The sequence below is a fragment of the Sapajus apella genome, unplaced genomic scaffold (genome assembly GCF_009761245.1).
Source record: "Sapajus apella isolate SASKATOON/1434 unplaced genomic scaffold, GSC_monkey_1.0 scaffold24, whole genome shotgun sequence".
Taxonomy (NCBI): Eukaryota; Metazoa; Chordata; class Mammalia; order Primates; family Cebidae; genus Sapajus; species Sapajus apella.
In genome coordinates this window covers 8,603,398-8,619,769 of record NW_022436964.1, presented here as the reverse complement: position 1 = coordinate 8,619,769, position 16,372 = coordinate 8,603,398, and positions in this window count along the sequence as shown.

The following is a 16,372-nucleotide window of genomic DNA, read 5'->3' as shown; positions in this document are numbered from 1 at the left end:
GTGCCCCCCAATCCCCACAATATGACCACTTCCTAATCCATTGAACCTGTGAATGTTACATTATAAGGCAAAAAGGACTTTGTAGATGTGATTAAAGCTAATTATTTTGAGATGGGGATATGATCCCAAATTATTCCATGGATTCTATGTAATCACAAATATCCTTATAACAGGGACAAGGGGAGTCAGAGGCCAAAGAGAAGGTGCCGTGATGACAGAAGCAGAGATCTGAGTGATTCGCATTGAAGATGGAGGAAGAGGCCACAAGCCAAGGTATGCAGATGCCATGAGAAGCTGAAAACAGAAGGAAATGGATTCTTCCCTCAGGTCTTCTGGAAAAGACCAAGTCTTGCTGATACCTGGACTTTAGCCCAGTGAAACTGATTTTGAACTTTTGACTTCCAGACCTGTAAGAGAGTAATACTGTGTTATTTCAAAGTTACTAAGTTAGTGGCAATTTGTTATAGCAGTAATAAGAAATTAATACAGTGTTGAAATAGAAGTTATGCTGCATTTATATATTAGTTTTTTGAAAACTGACACTTTTATAGTATTTGTTTCCCCATTCAAGAACATAGTTTCCTTTCCCTTGTTGAGAGCATTTTACTTTCTTCAGTAAAGGTCTCTCTCTCTCTCTCTCTGTGTGTGTGTGTGTGTGTGTGTGTGTGTGTGTGTGTGTGTATGTGTGCACGCGCGTGCGTGTGTATCCATATGGGATTTGCTTTTTCTTGCTAAATTTATTCTGAAATATTTCATGTTTTACCACTGATGTGAAGGAAATAGTTTTTCATGTTTCTGCTTCTATGTACTTAGATAAGATATGGAAAAAACTGGCCAGGGGCAGTGGCTCATCCCTGTAATCCCAGCGCTTTGGGAGACTCAGGCTAGCAGATCTCTTGAGGTCAGGAGTCAGAGACCAGTCTGGCCAACATGGTGAAACCCTGATCTACCAAAAAATACAAAAATTAGCGAGGCATGGTGACATGCACCTGCAGTCTCAGCTACTTGGGAGGCTGATGTGGGAGAATTGCTTGAACCCAGGAGGCGGAGGTTGTAGTGAGCAGAGATTGTGTCACTGCACTCCAGCCTAGACAGCAGAGTGAGACCTTGTCTCATAAAAAATAAAATAAAATAAAAGATATGGAAAAAGCTGTTAATTCAAAAATACTTATTATTTACCCAACCATGTTAACTAATTCTCTTAGTATTTTATTTCTTGTAGTAGCTTTTTACCAGAGTCACTTGAGTAGCTTTTCTTTTCTTTTTAAACAATTGCTCCATTGTACCAGGAGCAAAAATAAAGTGTTTTTTTCTTGTTTTCAAATGTTAGGTCAATTATTTAATATTGTTGTGTTAATGTCATTGAGATCTCTTCCAAGCCAATGTTGAATCATGACGATGGTGAACATTCCTGTGTAGTTTCTGTTCAATTAAAATGGCTTTAGCGTTTTGTGCTTTGGGATACTATTGGGTATTGGTTTGGTAGATAGCCTTTATTATATTAAACAATTTCTTTAATTCTTATTTTATTCATTAGGTATGGCTGCCACTTTACCAAATACTTTTTTTTCTCATTGTTGCCCAGGCTCAGCTCAGACTCCTGGCTCAAATGATCCTCCTATCTCAGCCTCCCATATAGCTGGGATTATAGGTGCATGCCACCATGCCCAGCTTTACTAAATAAGTATTAAGCATCTAAAGATATGATCATATATCCTCTTTCAAAATATGGTGTAATAGATTATACTGATAGACTTCCTGGCACTGAACCACCCATAATTTCATGGAAGAAGTCATAGTCTTTTTTTTTTTTTTGATATGTTTTTAGATTCTAATTATGTTTTATTTAGATTTCTTGAATATATATTCGTGAGTCTGTCTATAATTTTCAATTTTGTCTTATTTTTATCAGCTTTGATTCAGTTTATTTTGCCTTTATAAAGTGGATTGGGGGCTTTTTTTTTCTGCTTTATGGCTTATAGTAATTTAAGTAAAAGTATTTTCAGTCCCCTAAAGGTTAGATAAAATTCAGCTAGAAATTCATGGTCCCGGTGAATTTTCAAAATTTATATTGTCCTTCTCTTCCCTGACCCAATATTCAACACATGGGTATTTGTGATATCATGTGAGTATTTTCATTCTAGAGTGTCATTTGAATTATTCATATAACTCTTCCATTTCAAGAGCCCTTGTTTACACTTACCTTATCTTCAGTCAGACTCTCTCCATCTCTGCAATATGTGTATATACGTACATGTATACGTATATACACATGTACGTGTTCATTGCTTACCACTCCTCTTTATCTTTTCTTACATTGAGATTTGTAATACTTTCTAATGAATTTGATGTTTCATTGGTCTCTTCCTATTTTCCTCAGAGTACATTGCCAATATAATGATTTACTCTCACTTGCATCTCCTTGTATTTATTTTCTTTCACTCTCATCAGCTAAGGAAATAATGGCTGGCTATTGATTTCTGGGTAGCAGTCCTTTTCTTTCAGTATTGTGTGGGGATACGTCATTGTTTTCTAGTTTTCAGTGTTTTAGGTGTGAGGTTTGATTCTATACCTGCCTAATTTTTTTTCCCATAGTAAGTAATTTGTTCATTTTTTTCTAGAAGCCTGTAAGATTTTCCTTAACCTTAGGATTCAAGGTTTTTATTGAGATATGGGCAAACATGCGTGTTTTCTCAGCAACACTGAATTCTCCTAATGACTAATGATGTTGAGCATCTTGTATGTGTGTATTAGCCATTTATATGTCTTCTTTGGAGTCATGTCTACTCAAATGTAATACCTCATTTTAATTAGTTCATTTGCCTTTTTACTGTTGATTATGCTTTTGTTGCTCATTTGAATCCACCATGGCTTCCCAACATTTTTTGGATTTTTTTTTTTTTTTTTGAGACAGGGTCACACTCTGTAACCCAGGTTGGACCGCAGAAGTGCAGTCTCAGCTCACTGTAACTTTACTCTGCCTCCCTGGCTGAAGCAGTCCTCCCACTCCAGCCTCCTGAGGAGCTGGAATTACAGAGGTGCATCACTACATCTGGCTAATTCTTGTATTTTTAGTAGAAGTGGGATTTTGCCATGTTGGCAAGGCTGGTCTTGAACTTCCACCAATTATTACCCCATTTCTCTGCTGTCCTTCAGAATAGAACTATTCACTTTTCTACATAAATATTTCAAGGCAAGCTCCAGAAGATCACAATCTGTCTTACACATGGTTCAGTGAAGTATGTTTGTGGTTTCTTCAAATAACAGATTTATGTAGGTGTTTTGAATACTCAGCATTCAGTTAACTTGGTAACCTATGAGAATATCATTATAATTTGGTATTAAGATAATGATTTTTCAATTATGTGAAATGCACATATTAATAATAAGAAGAAATGTTCTTAAAAGAAGAAAAAAGTCCTTACTTCTCTCTTGAACCCATTTGCATTTTCACCACGGCAGCCAAACAGTTCTTAACTCTACCTACGACTTCCAGCTCAACTTACTGTACCTCTTGGCTACCTTCGACCTAATTGAAACTTACTTTCTTTCTTTCTTTCTTTTCTTTTTTTCTTTCTTTCTTTCTTTCTTTCTCTCTTTTTCTTTGCCTTCCTTCCTCCCTCCCTCCTTTTCCTTCCTTCCTTCCTTTCTTCCTTGCTTGCTTCCTTCCTTCCTTCTTTCCTTCCTTCCTTCCATCTGCCTTGGCCTCCCAAAGTGCTGGGATTACAGGCATGAGCCACTGCACTTGGCCAGGATCTCTTTTTACTTGGTTTTTACTAGGTGCTCTTGTATGGTGGTTCCGACAGTTGCCCAACCCATGGGAACCTATAAGCTGCCAGGGCTTTGCCTGCATCCAGTTCCTGATAGGGTCCAGTAGCCATGTTACTAAGGAGGGTCAGTAGGCAGAGAGCAGGTGCTCCTCCAACTCCCTGACTTAGGACGATAAACCTATTGTAAATCGAAAATGCATTTAATACACCTAACCTATCAAACACCATAGCTTAGCCTAGCCTACCTGAGTATGTTTCCATACTCAGAACTCTTGTTAGCCTACAGTTGGACAAAACCATCTAACCCAAAGCCTGCTCTATAATACAGTGTTGAACTCTCATGTCATGTATTGAACACAGCACACTAAAGTACAGTATCAGTTGTTTACTCTTGTGATTGAGTGGCTGAGTGGGAACTATGGTTCCAAGATCAAGGTGCCAGCAGATTTGGTGTCTAATGAGGGCTCACTCCCTAGTTCTCAGAACAGCAACTTCTAGCTGTGTCCTCCCATGGTAGGAGGGGCAAATGATCTCCCTTGGACCTATTTTATAAGGGCACTAATCCCATTTGTGAGGGCCCTGCTTGCGTGACCTAATTACCTCCCTAAATTCCCCACCTCCTAGTGCCATCAGCAGAGGGGTTAGTATTTCAACATAGGAATTTTAGGGGGACACAACATTCAGATCACAGAAGACGATGATTTAAAAACATTGAAAAGTACTTATGAGAAAATAATAAGTATTTACTGGATACATAAAACATGGCACATACTGTGCTAAGTACTTTACATCCATAATCTTATTTAATCCTCTCATAAACCCCAAGATAAGGGAGTAGACTGTCCCTGCTTGATAGAGAAGGAAACAGGCTTATAGCAGTCTGGGAAGTAACTCAAAGTCACACACGGTGGCAGAAGCCAGATAAGGAACTTGATCAGTCAGTGTCAAAACCTGTGCTTAACCACTATGCTACTTTCACACAGCACGCAGAGGGAATCCAATGGCATGCTATGATTACAGCCATTTCATAAGAAGACAAGTAAAGACTCATAATACTTCATAATAGTCACTGTGTTGGGGTGGTGCAATTTTGTTTTATTTTCCTCTGTTTTCCAAAACTATGCTTGAGGAAACTTTTTTCCTAGTGCGAAGGTTTTCATTCGGATGGCATTTTTCTTCCAATGGAAGGAGACTAATTTTACCAATTAAAAAGTGCTATTTATTTAGAAAAAATAAAAGAAATTCCTTTTTAGTAATAATGAGATGGGAAATGTGGTCATGTGTTTTTCCTGTGCTTTTCACATCCTCTCTAGGATTTTTGTCTGTGGTCATGGAATGAGAAAAGCCTTTTAGTTCCCTTGTTTGGAATGGGTGCAGTTTTACTTCATTCTCCACCTGAGAGGGCAGTTTACTGTTGCTGGGAAAAGAATTCATGTATGAATCATACCACTTAACATTTCCCTGCCGGCATTGCGCTGCATCTTTTGATGTGACATATTCTTTTTTTGTTCTTTTCTGTTTTCATTGTTCTTCTTAAAAATGACAACTTTAAAAAAAAATTATTTTGAACAACATCAAACTTACAGACACTTTGCAAGAACAGTACAGAGAATATTTATCCCTTAAACCATTTGATAGTAAGTTGACTATGTGATGCGTTATCTCCCCTGAAAACATTAGCATGTATTTCCTAAAAACAGGACTTTCTTTTACAACAACACTACCTTTTAAATATGCAAATTAACACTGTGTATTACAGCAATTTAATCCTCAGACCTCATTCGAGTTTCATCAATTGTCCAATGAATCCATTGCAGTTAAAGGATCCACTTGAGAATCCTTTGTTGCATTTAGTTGTCAATCATTTTAGTCTTCTGTCTGCAATGGTTAGTTTCTCTCTTTCTTTGACTTTCTGTCTTATATGCTTTTGAAGATTACAGGCCAGTTATTTCATAGAAGTCACTGAATTTGGCCTTGTCTGATATAGGATTCAATTCATGCATCTTTGGCAGAAATTTCTCCACTGACCTTTAATACCATTTTTATTTTGTTTGAGATGGAGTCTCGCCCTGTCACCCAGGCTGGAGTGCAATGGCACAATCTCTGCTCACTTCAACCTCTGCCTCCTGGGTTCAAACGATTCTCCTGCCTCAGCCTCCTGAGTAGCTGGGATTATAGGCTCCCACCACCCTGACCAGCTACTTTTTGTATTTTTAGTAGAGACAGGGTTTCACCATGTTGGCTAGGCTGGTCTTGAACACCTGACATCCACCTCAGCCTCTCAAAGTGCTGGGATTACAGGCGTTAGCCACCGAGCCCAGCAACCTTCAATATTTTTTATTGAATCCTATCCGGGGTGCACAACTTCAATTTTCCCATGACTGCTGATGTCCACTTTGATCTTTGGTTAAGGTGCTGTCTGCCTCTCTTCTCCATTAAGTGGAAGTTACACTTTTTCCTGCTACAATTAACACATATTTATGGGGGAGGTTCTATGTAAATATTCCGTTCTTCCTCAAACTTTCCAGTTATCCATATACTAACATTATTAGGACTCACAGTTTTCTGCTTTATTTAAGGAGTTATAAAACATTACAACAGTTATTTATTTTGATGATGAAGCTGGTTCCTGTGTCCTTTTGATATATCTCTATCATTTCCTTGCTTTTTGACCGAAGGTTCATACTCAAGTTTCCTACCCCAGTCCTGGAATCAGGACTTGAATCCTGGAATCCTTGGAATCTCTCTAAGAAGTCCTGGTTTCTTTCAGTGGAGAATGGTATCTAGAAGAGGAGATCTGGGCTGTGTTTATTGCTATGAGACATTCTCTTAGTAGACAAAGTTGGGGGATATATGTAAGTATATAGCTACATAAAAATATATGAAGGCATAGACCTATATATACACACACATTGTCATCTATATTTTTTAATCTATCTGTATTAAAAACCATGAGTTCACCCCAATAGTCTTCTTTTTTCCACATCTGTAACTCCAGACTCCAACAGTTAAGAAATCCAGTTCCCATTGAGCTTTAAGTCTCCTTATTTGCTCAGTCCCCCTGTAGGAAGGCAGCCTCCCATCAGAGCCACTGTCCCCCTTACCCCGCAGATACCCTACTTACCCTGCCCTTGCTCTGACCTGCCACCACCATGCCTTAGAAACTGTCCTTACTCCGCTTTGACTGAGACAGTCCATGACACGCTGCCAATTCCCGCATGAACATCGTCCTCACCCCACTGGGGTTCTGGTTCCCTACCTAGGGCTATGTCCTATGCAGTTCCCCTCCTTGGCCCCTTGGGCAGTGATTCCCTATGCAAGGCACTTGCTGCTGTGGTGGTGTTATTCTTATCCAGCGGGTCTCCAGGTCCCCTACCAGTTTTGGGGCATCTTCCTTGGACTCTACACCTATGCTAGGCTGTGTCTCCATGAGGAGGGGCTTCCCTTCTCTCCTCCCCACTACAGGCACCCCTCTTACCTGGAAACCCTTCTTATTTATTAGGCTCTGTGATACACCAGGCTGTCCTCAGTCATGAATACACTCCTCGCCCTGTTGAGGGGAGACCCCTATGCTGGAATAGGGGTGGGGGCCCAGCATAGTAAGGAAAGTAAGGAAGTAAGGAAGTAAGGAAGCCCAGAAAGTAAGGAAGACATGTCAACTATTATCAATAGAGCTCTCCCTTTATTTAACCAAATAGAATTAATAAGGAAAAGCATATTTCCTATTTCTTAGGAAAAGCGTATTATCTTTTCCGTGTATGACTTCCTTGGTAAATGTTTTCTGGGTTTCTGCTGATCTTGTTATGATCAGAAATAATGTAGAAAAAATTTTGCCAAGACTAATTTGTTTGTTATGCTAAGAGTTGTTTGTTTGATCTGGCTGTTTGCTATGTAAACTAAGACAAATATTGACTTCACTTTTCAAATTGATACCTCCAGTATACATATACCATTCCCCTAAAGAGAGAACACCTGCTTTGAGTCATTATTATTAATTCTATTTGGTTAAATAAAGGGAGAGCTCTATTAATAATAGTTGACATGTCTTCCTTACTTTCTGGGCTTCCTTACTTCCTTACTTTCCTTACTATGCTGGGCCCCCACCCCTATTCCAGAGCAACCAACTTTCTCTGCCTTGCTGAATGACTTTAGCACTGAATTGTTCCAGTGGAAAAGGGAAGAAGACAAGGAGAAAGAGGAAAAGAAACATTATGTTTCTTCTGAGCCCTAAACCATCACCATGACCAACCCTGAGTCAGCTCTTAGTTGACAGGAGAGTTCGCTTCTGATCAAGTATGTTTTGGTGGCCACCTTGGGGCAAGGAGCTAAAGACCTAGGTAATAAAGATCCTCAGGGGACAGGGCCTCCAGCTAGAAGCCAGGAAGCCTGGAGTCCAGTCCTGAACCTGCTCTTTTCCAGCGGTATTGCTGTTCTACCTCTAGACCTTTGTATTATGGGGTGATAAGGAAATACACCGATCAACAAGTAAGAAGCCTGATAAGAGTACCTTTCTCCACATATATAGCGTTGTTGTGAAGAGGAAGTGAGGTAAGAAGTTTTGAAATGTCTTGAAAACCATAAATACCTAAGCAAATGTGGCATTTTTATAAGAAAAATATTTTGTCAGGAAATATTAATGTAACAAGAATTTTTTTTATGGCAATCCTATTTTCTTTATGACTGAAAAAAAAGTGATGTGAATAGGCTGGGTGCAGTGGCTCATGCCTGTAATCCCAGCGCTTCGGGAGGCAGAGGCAGGAAGATGACTTGAACTCGGGCTTGAGGCCAGCCTGGCCAACATGGCGAAATCCCGTCTCTGCTAAAAATACAAAAATGAGCCAGGTGTGGTGGCAGGTATTTGTAATCCCAGCTACTCAGGAGACTGAGGCAGGATAATTGTTTGAACCCAGGGGGTAGAGGTTTCAGTGAACTGAGGCAACGCCACTGCACCCCAGCCTGGGCAACAGAGTGAGACTTTGTCTCAAAAAAAAAAAAAAAAATGATGTGAATAAAATATATTCCAGTGCATAGAGCTGAAAATGTGTGCTGGGGAAATAATAATATGGGATGCCTGGGTGGAGGCAGGGGCAGCACACAGCCGTAACATGCTGCATCCTGTGAAACCAGAACCCAGTAAGCTCCAACGTACTTTCAATTTCACTCAGTCTGCCTGTTTAGCTGATTGCACTGCTGCAAACTTTGGAACAGCAAGAGTCCTCCTTTGATCATACCCCCACCCCCAAATTTGCTTCTCTTTATCTCGTCTGCAGAAATTTCCTGTGTTCTGATACCACTTCGCAGCTTCTAGGGCTTCCCTTATCTTTACTGTCTGCTGCCCAGATATGTATGGAATCCAGTTGAACTATCCCCTGTGTCAGTAAAAGAAGCCAGCTAAATGGGATCTCTAGGTCTGAAGATTTCTTGATTCCTATGGCTTTCATTTATGCAAAAGGAATGAACTTGCTTTTTTTCTGTATATTATGAATAAAATCTCATTTTTGGCATTTTGTTACGAGATAATCTAATACATATTTAAATTACGCTTCATTTGTTCTTGGATTCTAGAATAATATATTAGTAAGCACAAAACCAAACCAACAAAGAACCCCAAAGCCACTAGCCCTACACTGATTACACATGAAGACTGGACTCAAACGTTGCTCTGGGTTCTAAGGGGCCTAGGCTTTCTTTTTAAAATTTGAGAAAAAAGCACAAAAAGGAACCCAGCACCTTTCAAAAACAGAAATGAGGCCAAAGGCAAGGGAAGGCAGAGTTCAGCTAAATTTTCATGCTAGAAAAAGAGCGGCGTGCATTACAAGGAAGTGGTCAGCTCCAGCAGACAGTTGGGCAATGAGGTTGAGGGAGGTGGAACACTTGACTCATGGCTCCCTCTTGCAGTTGGTTTGCTATTTCTGGGGGCTTTCTTCTCACAGTGGTCACTGAGATAGCTGAGCTGAGCTAGGGAGTGGGAGGGGAAACAGGCTCCCTGAAGGGTGACCCAGGGGGTGTTGCTTTCTGGCACTGGTGTCAACTGGATTGGATGACATTTGAGGATGAAGTCAGTCTCCTGGATATCTCATTATTCATGCATTTGTTCCTTTTGGAAACAGTTATTTCATACACAGAGTTTTCAGATGATTTAAACCAAAACACCAGACACAATAAAAATTTATAGGCAAAAATAATCGTATTCCAGTGATACGGAAAACTTATTGATGATCGGTTAAAGATGGTGGTTTCAGCATCTATGTTTACCTCTGTTCTCTCCAGACATTCCAATAAAATGACAATGGATGCATTTTTTTAAAGCCACAAACCATGAGGACTGAGAGACTTGGAGTGGAGGAAACACCAAGGAAAAACGGACAGACGAAAGCTGAGGGATGAGTATGAGCTGACCCAGCAGATTCGGCGCGACGAACACCTAAGCTGGCAGTGGGGGCAAGTGAGTCATCCATCCGATTTGCACCACAGAACCTCAGAAATGCTCAGAAAGTGGTGCCAACAGGAATTTCTAAAATGGGGGCAAGTGGGAAAACAGAGTCAGTCAAAAGTCTTTTTAAGAAGCATTTGGGGCCTGGTGCGGTGGCTCATGCCTGTAATCCCAGCATTTTGGGAGGCCGAGGTGGCTGGATCATCTGAGATTGGGAGTTCGAAACCAGCCTGACCAACATGGAGAAACTGCGTCTCTACTAAAAATACAAAAAATTAGGCGAGCCGGGTAGCACATGCCTGTAATCTCAGCTACTCTGGAGGCTGAGGCAGGAGAACTGCTTGAACCTGAGAGGCGGAGGTTGCAGTAAGCTGAGATTGCACCACTGCACTCCAGCCTGGGCAACAAGAGTGAAACTCTGTTTAAAAAAAGAGGAAGGCTGTAGTCCCTGCTACTCGGGAGGCTGAGGCAGGAGAATTGCTTGAACCCAGGAGGCAGAGGTTACAGTGAGCTGAGATTGCACCACTGCACTCCAGCCTGGTGCCTGGCGATGGAATGAGACTCTGTCTCAAAAAAAAAAAAAAGAAGAAAAGACCAGGCGTGGTGGCTCACGTCTGCAATCCCAGCACTTTGGGAGGTTGAGGCAGGCAGATCATGAGATCAAGAGATCGAGATCATCTTGGCAAACATGGTGAAACTCCGTCTCTACTAAAAATACAAAAATTAGCTGGGCATGGTGGCGCACACCTGTAGTCCCAGCTACTCGAGAGGCTGAGGCAGGAGAATCGCTTGAATCCAGGAGGCAGAGGTTGCAGTGAGCCGAGATCACACCACTGCATGCCAGTCTAGGCAACAGAGACAGACTCTGTCTCAGAAAAAAAAAGAATAAGCAATTGGACTCCCAGCTTCCTTCTTAATGCCTTGCAATGGAAGACCTGCTCCTTCCCTCACCTTTGCACAAGACTGGAAATTTAGTTTCTAGAGCTGTGCTGCTCAATACGGCAACCACTAAGTACATGTGGTTTCTGAGCTCTTGAAGTCTGGCTATTCTAAATAGAAATGTGGGTTAAGTGTGAAATACACACCCAATTCTGAAAACTCAGTACAATAAAAAAGAATGTAGGCTGGGCAAAGTGGCTCACGTCTGTAATTCCAGCACTTTGAGAGGCTGAGGCAGGGGGATCACAAGGTCAGGAGTTCAAGACCAGCCTGGCCAAGATGGTGAAACCCCGTCTCTACTAAAAATACAAAAATTAGCTGGGTGTGGTGGCAGACACCTGTAATTCCAGCTACTGGGGAGGCTGAGGCAGAGAATGGCTTGAACCCGGGAGGCCCCCAGTGGATAAGCCTCATCTATACACTTAGAGCTTTTCACTTTTGTTTTTATTTGTTTATTTTATTTTTGAGACAGAGTCTCACTCTGTCACCCAGGTGGGAGTGCAGTGGCACAATGCCAGCTCACTGCAATCTCCACCTCCTGGGTTCAATTGATTCTTGTGCCTCAGCCTCCCTAGTAGCTGGGATTACAGGTATGCACCACAATGAGCAGCTAATTTTTGTATTTTTGTAGAGATGAGGTTTCACCATGTTGGCTAGGCTGCTCTTGAACTTCTGACCTCAGGTGATCCACCCGCCTTGGACTCTCAAAGTGCTGAGCCAGTGCGCCCAGCCAGAGTTTTCTATTTTTTAATCTTTATTTTTTCACACTTGATCTTAGCCAAAAGGCCAAGAAGCAATTAATCTTTATTTTTTTAATCTTTATTTTTTTCAACTGTATTATATAATTGGTATCCAAAAAACTGCACATATTAATGTATACAACTTAGTGACTTTGCACATAAGTACTGCTGAAAGAAAAACTGTAGACAAATTAAATTTAACAGAGTTTAACTGAGCAAAGAACGATCTGAGGCTTGCGTACCCCAAACCCCACCCATGAAACAGAATACCTTCAGAGCAACTCCAGGGCTGCTGCGGCGTTAGAGAGAATTTATGGACAGAAAAAGGAAAACGACAGACAGAAAACAAAAGTGAGGTACAGAGACAGCTGGGTTGGTAACAGCTCAGAGTTGGCCTTGTTTGAAAACCGTGTGCCCCGTAGATCACCTGTGAGTGGCTGAAGTATAGCTTTGTTACAAGAATAGGGTGCAGTCTGTTTACACATCTGGTTAGGTTGCAGTTGACTAAGTATGGAGAAGCCTTTAGGCTGACTTAAAATACGTAGGGAGGCAGCTTTAGGCTAAACTTCATTTAGCAGTACTTGCTGTTAATTACAGGCACTGTGTTGTAGAGCAGATCTCTGGAACTTCCTCACTTTTGTATCACTGTAAGTTTATACCCATTGAACAACAACTCCCCATATTGCCCTTCCCTACCTTCTAGTAACCACCATTCTATTGTCTGCTTCAATACCTTTGACTATTTTAGGTGCCTCCAGATAAAAGGGATTGTGCAATATTTGTCTTTCTATGACTTACTTAATTTCATTTAATAGAATGTCTTCCTGGTCCATCCCTGTTGTTACAATAGTAGGATTTTCTTCTTTGTGAAAGCTAAATAATGCTCCATTGTATGTATGCACTACATTTTCTTTTTCCATTTGTTCGTTGATAGATATTTGAGTTGCTTCCATATTTAGGCTATTGTGAATAATGCTGCAGTGAACATGGAATAGCAGATATCTCTTCCAGATCCTGAGTTCAGTTTTTTCAGAGGTACACCAGAAGCAAGATTACTGGGTCACATGGTAGTCTTATTTCTAATATTTGAGGAAACTCCGTACAGTTTCCCATAGCAACTGTACAATGTTACATTTCCAGCAACACTGCATGCTCTATGTCCTCTCTCAAACAGTTGTTTTTTTGTTTTGTTTTGTTTTGAGAAGGAATCTCGCTCTGTCACCCAGGCTGGAGTGCAGTAGTGCAATCTCAGCTCACTGCAAACTCCACCTCCCAGGTTTAAGTGATTCCCCTGCCTTAGCCTCCCAAGTAGCTGGGACTACAGGCGCCCGCCACCACGCCTGGCCAATCTTTTGCATTTTAGTAGAGATGGGGTTTCACCATGTTGGCCAGGACGGTCTCGATCTCCTGACCTCATGATCCACTCAACTCGGCCTCCCAAAGTGCTGGGATTACAGGCGTGTGCTACCAGGGCCTGGCCCGTTTTTATATTTATATATAAAACATATTTTTACATATAAATATATATTATATAATATATATTAAAATATTTTAAATATATATACAATATATATATAAAGTGTCTGAGATGATGTGGAGAAAACTATATAATGACCATGCCAACAGGTGTGAGGTGACAGCGCCTTGTGGTCTGGATTCGCATTTCCCAGATGATTAACAACGTTGAACATTGTTTCATATACCTGTTGGCCATTTGTATGCCTTCTTGTAGAAATGTCTATTTAGATATTTTGCTCATTTTAAAATCAGGTTATTTATTATTTATTTCCTTGCTCTTCACTCAGAGCCTTTTACAGTCTACTTTTAAATATGAGCAGGAAGCCCAAACAACCATTGAGGAAATTCTCTAATAATTCAGACAGTAAAACAAAATTGTGGGTTCTTCTAAAAGTAATCTTCTATTTATTTGTGGCTGATTTTTTATGACCTTCTTGTGCATGGAAGTAATATTGTGCCATCACAATACTAAATGTGCAAAAGGGTGCATGCACGTCTGTGTTTGTTTCACTAAACAGAAAGTTAAAATACTGGACTATCTGCCTCAAAGTTAACACCCAGCCGCCCTCTGAGTACCCAGAAGGTACTCCTCACCTTGTCAGGTGCTAAAATGCGGAGAGTAAAGGCAGTCCCCAGTGTCCAGGACGTATAGTCTCAAGGAGAAGTCAGATAAGAAGAGAAATGCTTATTGTGCAGTGCAATAGTTTGCACAGCAGGAAGGGAGCCCAGAGTGACCCTGAAACAAGCAGCTGTGGGGAGACGCAAGGGGAAACATTTCCATAGGGCCAGCAGGGTACAGCGGAAGGAAGGACACTCACTGCAGAGGGGGAAGAGAAAGGGACACATTTAGCAAACTGAAAATATCCTGCCAGGCGCGGTGGCTCACGCCTATAATCTCAGCACTTTGGGAGGCCAAGGTGAGTGGATCACCTGAGGTCAGGAGTTCGAGACCAGCCCGGCCAACATGATAAAACCCTGTCTCTACTAAAAATACAAAAATTAGCTGGGCGTGGTGGCACACACCTGTAATCCCAGCCACTCAGGAGGCTTAAGCAGGAGAATCGCTTGAACCTGGGAGACGTAGGTTGCAGTGAGTCGAGATCTTGTGGCATTGCATGCTAGCCTGGGCAACAAGAGTGAAACCCTCACTCAAAAAAAAAAAAAAAAAAAAAAAAAAAAAGAGGAAAAGGAAAGAAAATATACTGAGATGGCTGCCGTGAAGGGTGTGATGGGAAAAGTGACCAGGAATGCAGCTAGAGGGAAGCCCAGGACACCTTACCAAGGAGGTAGAATGATTGCCTAACGAAACAAGGGCATCGCTGACAGACTCAGGCTGACACCACTGAAGAGAGAGCCCCTTCAATGGCCTCCACGGCCTTTTGTTAATGGCAAGATGTCTCCCTTTTTGCAGTTTGCAGAGGGAATGGAAACAACCATTACTTCTGTATCTTTTCAGAGAAAATGCCTGGGAATGGAGAACCAGGTATGGGAAGGGGATGGAGCAGGTGTCTAGCAAAACTGAATTGTGCTCTTTAAGTCAGCCCTTTTCCCACAACAGACTAGGATCTTTCTTCTCCTTCTGCTTCTTGCGCTTCTTACATCGGTCCTCTCTTGGGCCCCTCAACAATGAGCTGAGCTACATGGATTTTGATACTGGCTAATGCTGAACTTTTCCCAAGAAGCATAATATTTTAAACCCGTTACATGGGGAAGATTCCTAAAAAGCAGCATGAATTCTAAGGCGAAAATGGCAGGTTCCTCACGAAGTGACAGGGAAGAGTTCTGGCACCCATAAAACATCACACCGACCCAGGAGATCTGGAAGAGCACCCAAAGGCAAAGGAAATGAGCTGTTTTAGGTAGGTGGGAGGAGTCTGCAAGGCAGTGCTTAAAACAATCTGCAAAGAGCAGATTTGGGCTTCCTGGCTTCTCCTCTGCCAAGAGGATCGTTGTTTAGGGGTTGTGCTGTCTGAAGAGGAGATCAGTGTGCCACAGCACCCAGACCTCACAATACACTAATGGGAAGGTGCAGAGGGCTGCCGTGCTCTCTGGTGCTGATTTTGGACTCCAAACTGAGTCACCTGAATAGAGCCCCAGGGCAGAAACACTGCCTAAGGCTTTGCTCGGAAACAGGGAGCTAACAGTAGGGAACCATCAGAAGGAATAATGATATCGCTGGCTTAAAGCAAGTCCACAACCCAAGAGGAAACACTTCATTGGATTTCAAGGCCTGCAAAGCATCTTCTGTGGCTCGAGGCTCTGTTCTCTTGGCCCATTGGTTGGGTGACCTCACCTTCTTGACCCACCAGGTGTCCCATCCACCCTGCATCTGTGGCTCTAGCCTCAGATTCATTCTTCCTTTATTTCATCTTGTCTCGGTCCCTTTCAGTCTGGGCTGGCTGCATTTCCACCAGTATAAAATCATCAAAAATTTTGTCAGTCTCCCAGGTAAGCCAGGGGTCTAAGCCATGAGACAAGAGAGTCCCTCGTAGATATTTGTCGGATAATTGCATCTCTGTTCCTGGAGTCTGCTGAGATAGTTGATTGGATTCATAAATCATATATCTAATCCCTTTAGTGAATGATTGTCCAGACATACCCTTGGCTGTAATTCCAGAGCAGGTCATCTGGACAGGCTGAGAATCTTTCAGATCAAATACAGCTTCTTTTATGCTTAGCAGTTCATCCCTTGATTTGTCTCTTTTCTCTTGTATTTTACTCTGAACAGCATAGAGAAACCAGACTGTACCTTTCACCCTTGGCTTGGAAATCACCTCAGCTCAATATCCAAATTAATCACTTACGAGTTCTACTTTCCACAAAGCAGTCGAAGATAATTCAGCCAATGTTTCTGCTACTTTATAACCAGGTTTACCTTTCCTCTAGTGTCCAGTACCAATGTTCTTCACTTCCATCTGAGGCTTTACCAGGAGCACCTTTAACATTTATATTTCTAGAAACATTCTGTTTGT